We start from the raw sequence: 7,271 nt of genomic DNA on the forward strand, positions 1-7,271 counted from the left end.
GAGACATGAATAGAACCTTCTCTAAAGATGACAGACGAATGGCTAACAAACACATGAAAAAATGTTCATCATCTCTATATATTAGAGAAATGCAAATCAAAACAACCCTGAGATATCATCTCACCCCAGTGAGAATGGCCCACATCACAAAATCTCAAAACTGCAGATGCTGGCGTGGATGTGGAGAGAAGGGAACACTTTTACACAGCTGGTGGGACTGCAAACTAGTACAACCTTTCTGGAAGGAAGTATGGAGAAACCTCAAAGCACTCAAGCTAGACCTCCCATTTGATCCTGCAATCCCATTACTGGGCATCTACCCAGAAGGAAAAAAATCCTTTTATCATAAGGACACTTGTACTAGACTGTTTATTGCAGCTCAATTTACAATCGCCAAATTGTGGAAACAGCCTAAATGCCCACCAACCCAGGAATGGATTAACAAGCTGTGGTATATGTATACCATGGAATACTATCCAGCTATTAAAAAAAATGGAGACTTTATATCCTTCGTATTAACCTGGATGGAAGTGGAAGACATTATTCTTAGTAAAGCATCACAAGAATGGAGAAGCAGGAATCCCATGTACTCAATTTTGATATGAGGACAATTAATGACAATTAAGGTTATGTGGTGGGGGAGGAAAAGCAGAAAGAGGGACTAAGGGAGGGGGGTGGGGCCTTGGTGTGTGTCACACTTTATGGGGGCAAGACATGATTGCAAGAGGGACTTTACCTAACAATTGCAATCAATGTAACCTGCCTTATTGTACCCTCAATGAATCCCCAACAATAAAAAGAAAAAAAAGAAAAAAGAAAAAAAAATACCTTACAGCAAGTGAGTCAGTCACCAATTCCATAATCTTTACCCCTGTAACAAGACAATAAAAGTCAAGTTAATTGTCTTAGCGAAGTACTTGGATTTTCTGTAGATCATGAATCAGGAAATTTCTGCTTGTGTAGAAAGGGACTACTCTGTCCCTTCCACAATCTCCTCTTTAATCAACTTTTTAGTATGCAAATTTCTCTAAGAGTCAGTAGCACCAAGGATCTGAGATGTTAGGTCTGAGGCTCATTCCTCCTTGAAATGCAAAATCTATGAGAATAGGTCCCTCTAGTCATCCAGATACTATGGGGCTTTAACTAAGGAACTTAGAAACTAAATGAAGGAAGAATTATGTTTAACTTTCTTAGACAATATATTTCACATGTTTATGACTGACCCGATGGTGAATTAGTTGCCAGTGACTATGTTAAGTCACTGACAGAACATAGATATTTCGTTACTATTGATAATATTCACATACCTACTTGGAAAAATTATGTTTTAAGTGTACATTAATTTGGAGGGGAAATTTATGTCTTTTTAATGAATCTTCCAATATAACATAATACAAGTGACTGTGCAATTTTCTGAAGGAGATGAAAACTGCACAAATCATTCGAATTTTTATTAAGATTACTATAGGGTCCTGTCTCATTTTTTATTTGACAGAGAGATTGACACATTAGAGACAGATTTTTTTTTAACTGAGGCCGTGTTTTCAAATATTTTCACTTCATGAACAGTTTGTTCACTCGTAATTTTTCAAGTGTTAATACAACAGAACGGGTGAGTTGGCTTTAAATGATATTTTCAGAATATTTGAAAATAAAATCTTGCAATTTGTAAATGCATTTTACATTTTCTTTCATTGTGCTTCTGAGTTAATAAAAATATTTCTGGAAGTAACTGGAATTCAGAGACAAGGGGTTAAACTCTAAAGTATAGGTTTTTTAATAGGAAGAACATGCACACTTAAAATGTTAGTCATTTTTTTGTCCTCTTTTAACAATTTTGAATTTCTCTCTCCTCAGGCAATCAGCACCTCTCCTATCCTCATTCTGCTCTGATAATCTTGCTTTATTTTCATCAAGAAAAGAGAAACCATCAAAAGAGAATGTCCTTCCCCTTCCACACCATGTCTACCCACATACTTACATCCACTCTTGAGCCCTATTCCTCTGTTTCCTTCATAAAACTAAGAATGTAAGGGTCTTGCTCTTGAATGGGTCAAACCCCTCCAGTTATGAAACAGATTCTTTCTCTCTGCCTTTTTAAAAGCATTATTCTACAATTTTCCCTTCTAACCCTCACATAATCAACTTTTCTCTGTTCACTACGTTATTTTCATCCCATTTTCCATCACTTCAATTTATTTTTTCTTGTCTTGAAAAATTACTCCCATTGTCCCACATTCTCTTCAGCAACTGCTTATTTCTCAACCCCCCTTTAGAACAAAATCCTCAGATGAAATTGTCTGTGTTCAAATTCTCTGCTTCCATTCTCTGATAACCTTACTTTCATTCTATGTTTGCCTAAAAACATAGAATCTGTTTATTGCTGTGCTCAACAAACTTTCAAAGGCTAAGTCTAACGTTGAATCGCATTCTTTACCTTATACAGACTATCAACAACATTTGAAATACGGTAGCGGTATCACTTCTTTGAAACTAACTCTTACTTCTCTCTGTTTGTGTAGCCCCGCAGGCTCTGGCTTTCTTCCTTCTTGCCATCCTCCCTTTAATAGTGGAGCATTCCAGGGCTCACTTCTCCATCTACACATCCTCTCATTTACTAGTTATGCCACTCGGGCCCTGACTTTAAATGCATTTTATAGTCTGACATCCAGACTCATGTTGAACAATCTCTTTGAAAACTTCATTTGGAAAGTTAGCAAGAATTTCTGACAGAGGGTGCCAAAAAGTGTTTTCACTTTTAAGAGATGCTACCTATGTAATGCGTTTTGTAGTCCAACTGAAGGTACCATTACTGGTCAAGTATATCTAGACATGTTACCTATACCCAGTTCACGTGCATTTCATACACTTTTGGGGAATGATCGATTTTTACTTCCAACAAGATCTCTTAAAATGTATGTACCATTGTTGGGCACTCCTGGTATATCCAAGGCTGGACACCTCATCTTGTACCTACAATATGCTCCACCTGCCATCTTCCCTGATGCCACCATGTCAATGCTACCTGTTGGTTATTAAAGCCCCAAACTTTGGGCTCAACCTTGTTAACTCTTTCTCTTATACCTCCATCTAATTCATCAGCAATTAGAACATTTCACTTTCAAAATATATCTAGAATTCAAAATTTTCTCATTACCTTCGTTACTATGTACAGCCCGGATATAAGATACCTTAATGTTTCACCTGATCATGATACTTCTTCCTAAGTAGTTATTCTGTCTCTGAAGTTGATCACTCTTTCATCTGTTATAAACCAAACAGCACCCAGGATGAACCTATACATGGTACATCTGATCTTCAACCTCTGCTTAAAACCTTTCATTTCTTGTATTTAGCAAATAATAAACCTCAATAATATTTTAACGACCACAACACCATGGTTACCTTCTTGATTTAATCATCCACTGTCGTCACTCATTTGCTGTCATTTCCAGCAATGCTGCCTTCCTTGCTGTCCTCTGGATACCCTAGACGTACTTCCTCACTGAACTATGCCTTGGCTGTTCCCTCAGTTTTGTGCATGATTTTCTCATTCATTTTCCTCTAACGTTTGCATAATACTACCTCCTCACATGGTATCTGAAACTGCATCAAAGTTGCACATATTTTCAAACATTTGTAAAATGCTCAATGCAAAATTATGACAGCCTTTCCCTAGCACTTTTTATTCTTTGCTGCATTTTTCTACATAGCTGTCTTCTGATATACTGCATTATTCATCTACTTTTCTTTTGGGTCTATTTCCATGAAGAGTGTATTTTTTGTAAACAAATTTAAAAATTTATTCTTTAAGACTAGTGAACAAGACACTCAAGATGGCTAAAGGCAACCACAAGAAACCACAGGGAAAGATGCCTGCCTATGCTTTCTTTGTGTAGACACGCAGAGGAGGACGTAAGAGGAAAAACCCAGAGGTCGCTGTCAATTTTGCAGAATTTTCCAAGAAGTGCTCTGAAAGGTGGAAGGCAATGTCTGGGAAAGAGAAGTCTAAATTTGATGAAATGGCAAAGGTGAATAAAGTCCACTGTGATCAGGAAATGAAGGATTATGGACCAGCAAAAGGAGGAAAGAAGAAGGACCCTAATGCCACCCTCTGGATTTTTCCTGTTCTGTTCAGAACTCCACTCCAAGATCAAGTCTACGAAAACCTCGTATCTCTATTGGAGATGTGGCAAAAAAGCTGGGTGAGATGTGCAATAACTTAAGTGACAGTGAAAAGCAGCCTTACATCACTAAGGCGGCCATGGGGAAGGAGAAATATGAGAAGGGAGTTGCTGACTGTAAGTGTAAAGGGAAGTTTGATGGCATAAAGGGTCCCACTCAGGTTGCCAGGAAAAAGGTGGAAGAGGAAGATGAAGAAGATGAGGCGGAAGAAGATGAAGAGGGAGGGTGAATAAAAATACTGTTTATCTGCCTTCTCCCGAAGACCTTAGTGTAGGGGAGAGCTGTAAATGACACATCTCTTATTTGAGAAATGTCTATTGCCTTCACTAGGTTTAATCACAAAATTTGGTCACAATCATATTGTAGTCTCAAAGTGCTCTAGAAATTGTCAGTGGTTTACAGGAAGTGGCCAAGGGTGTTTGGAGCGCCCTGAAACTGTATCAGAGTTGTACATGTTTCCAAACATTTTTTAAATGAAAAAGCACTCTCATGTTCTCACTCTGTGCACTTTGCTGTTGGTGTGACAAGGCATTTAAAGGTATTTCTTGTGGGTGGCGCCTGTGGCTCAAAGGAGTGGGGTGCCAGCCCCATATGCCGGAGGTAGTGGGTTTAAATCCAGCCTTGGCCAAAAAATGCAAAAAAAAAAAAAAAAAAAAGATATTTCTTGCATTTTTTTCCAATTTGTAAGGTGGTGTTAACTATATGGTTATTGGCTAGAAATCCTGAGTTATCAACTGTACATACTGATAGTTTGTAAAAAGAACAACACAACTGAGACCAACCCTTGCTGCTCCTTGCTCCACGTTAAGGCCATGAGGAAGGATGCCTTTCTGTGGGGCTGTAGCTTAGGTGTGCACCCTGAGCTGGACCTGTTGACATTGTGCCGGGCGTCCATTTACCTTCAGGTTGTCTTGTTTTTATGTATAGTGGCATAGCATTCTGCTGCCATTCTTAGCTGTGGACAAAGTGGGGTCAGCTGGCATGGATTTTTTTTTTTTCTTTTTTAGTTAAGCCAGTAGTTTTAAAACTTTTAAAATAAACCATAGAGCTCTTGATTGTTGGCAAAGCAGAAGAGCCATCAGTGAAAGTTCAAGAACCTTCTGTACTTAAGCACATTTGCAGCGTTCTGTTATTTTTTGAGTGTTTAGATGCTGAAATGTTTTTGAAGTTAAACAGTATTACATTAAAAAAATTATTCTTTGGGGCAGTGCCTGTGTCTCAAAGAGTAGGGTGCCGGCCCCATATGCCGGAGGTGGCAGGTTCAAACCCGGCCCTGGGCAAAAACTGCAAAAAAATATATATATTCTTTGTTATATGTTCATATATAGCTCAGTTTCTAGCATATTGTAGGTGACCAATATTTATCTTTGTAGTAAATACGTGTTCTGCTCTTTGAAGAGATGTCTTAATCAGATTTTTTGACGTTGTTTAAAGGATTTGTTTTTATTTTTTTCTTTTGGAATGATTTTTTATCTGATATAACCTGAGTTTTTCTTATTAATTAAAAACCTTTGCCATAATTATTAAGAAATTTTTATGAAGCATGGTACTTGATACTCTTGGTGGTACAGAGAAGTAGTGACCCATGACAGCCAGCAGGGGGAGAGATGGAACCTTGTTTCCTTCCCAGGGAGCATATCTCATCTTGGTGGTGAGCATGTCTTCATGAGTGAATAGATCACCCAGAGTGAGTCTTGAATGGTTCAAGTTAGTGCTGTGTATTTACAGTTCACCTATCTAAACTCAGTTGCCATTTAGCTCTTTTCTCTATCATACTTCATTTCTGAGCTGTTTCTAGAGTTAGGAGTTTAGGCTACATAAATTAAAAAAAAAAAAAAAATCCAAAAAACTATACCATTGCTCCCTCAACCTTATACAAGCTATTTTGCTGAAATTTGAAATAACTCCATCTATATTTGGCTCTCTTTCTTCTCTATAGTTGAACATGTTAAGCTGAAAGTCTAATCAACTATAGTAGTGGTTCTCAGTGGGGACAGAGGCAATTTTGGCCTCAAGGGAATGTTTGATAATATTTAGAGACATTTTTGGTTGTCATACCTGGTGTGAGCTATTGTCATTTAGTAGACTGAGGTCAGAGAGGTTGCTAAATATCTTAACAATACATAAGATGGCCTTTGCAATAGAGAATTTGGGGTCCAAAATGTCAGTAGTTCAAAAGTTGAAGAAACCTATATAATAAACATCTAAAAAAATGGAAACCTTCAAAAATAATTTTTGCAATCATCTATTTTAAAAATACATGACATTTACCAATTAAAGAAGAATACATTGGTCTACAAAGTATGCCTTTGTAACGCTGCAGTATCCTAATTTAAATAGTTTAGAAAGAATAGCACAGATTGTAATAAAGAAGTTCAGTAAAATATGTTGTTCTTAGAAGATATCCTTTGGTTCAGAGTTACTCGTATGATTTGTTATGAAAGAAGCAATAAATTATAATTGCTAAAATATATTCATTTATGACAAAGTATCTTCAGCTGAACATTGTGCTCTTTTTAAGATTTTTAGACCTAGTCATCTAAATTCCAAAAATATCATTAACCTGGATCAGATTGGATCCTGAACATCAGATAAGTGATCAAAAATGTTATCATCCATGTACATCAGCTGAAATATACTTGCTGTGGACTTTTGAAAAGACTTTATCGGTACCTATAACTTAGATGTACTATTAAACTCATCCCCTTATGAAGCATATTTTTTAAAAATATGTTTATTCATTCCTGTTCCAATTGCTTTTCATATCCATTACTTTCATAGTAATTTAATCACATTTGTTTTTGTAGTTTTCATGGAACTCAGGTAAACAGAACCAAACAATTACTGTCAATATTGTCGTCTTCTCTGAGGAGTAGAAAGTTGAAAATTTTTTACATGTTCAGTGTGTTCCTTTCCTATCCTGTCCCCGTGCTCTCCACATATAAACACAATCTGAGATGATTATGTCCTTTGTTCATGATCTTTAATTTCTACAGTTGAGTAAGATTCTTTACTGTCTAAAAGAATATTTTCCTTATCAAGATTTATTTTGGATTTACAGGAAAAGATTATCTGCCATATATATT

At 36.8% G+C, this 7,271-nt stretch overlaps 1 pseudogene; it reads left to right on the top strand.

Moving 5' to 3' along the window:
* The first annotated feature begins 330 nt into the window (after nt 1-330).
* Nucleotides 331-4,414, top strand: LOC128598326 (high mobility group protein B3-like; annotated as a pseudogene).
* The last annotated feature ends 2,857 nt before the right edge of the window (nt 4,415-7,271 follow it).

This window comes from Nycticebus coucang, chromosome 11 (assembly GCF_027406575.1).
Source record: "Nycticebus coucang isolate mNycCou1 chromosome 11, mNycCou1.pri, whole genome shotgun sequence".
NCBI classification, from domain to species: domain Eukaryota; kingdom Metazoa; phylum Chordata; class Mammalia; order Primates; family Lorisidae; genus Nycticebus; species Nycticebus coucang.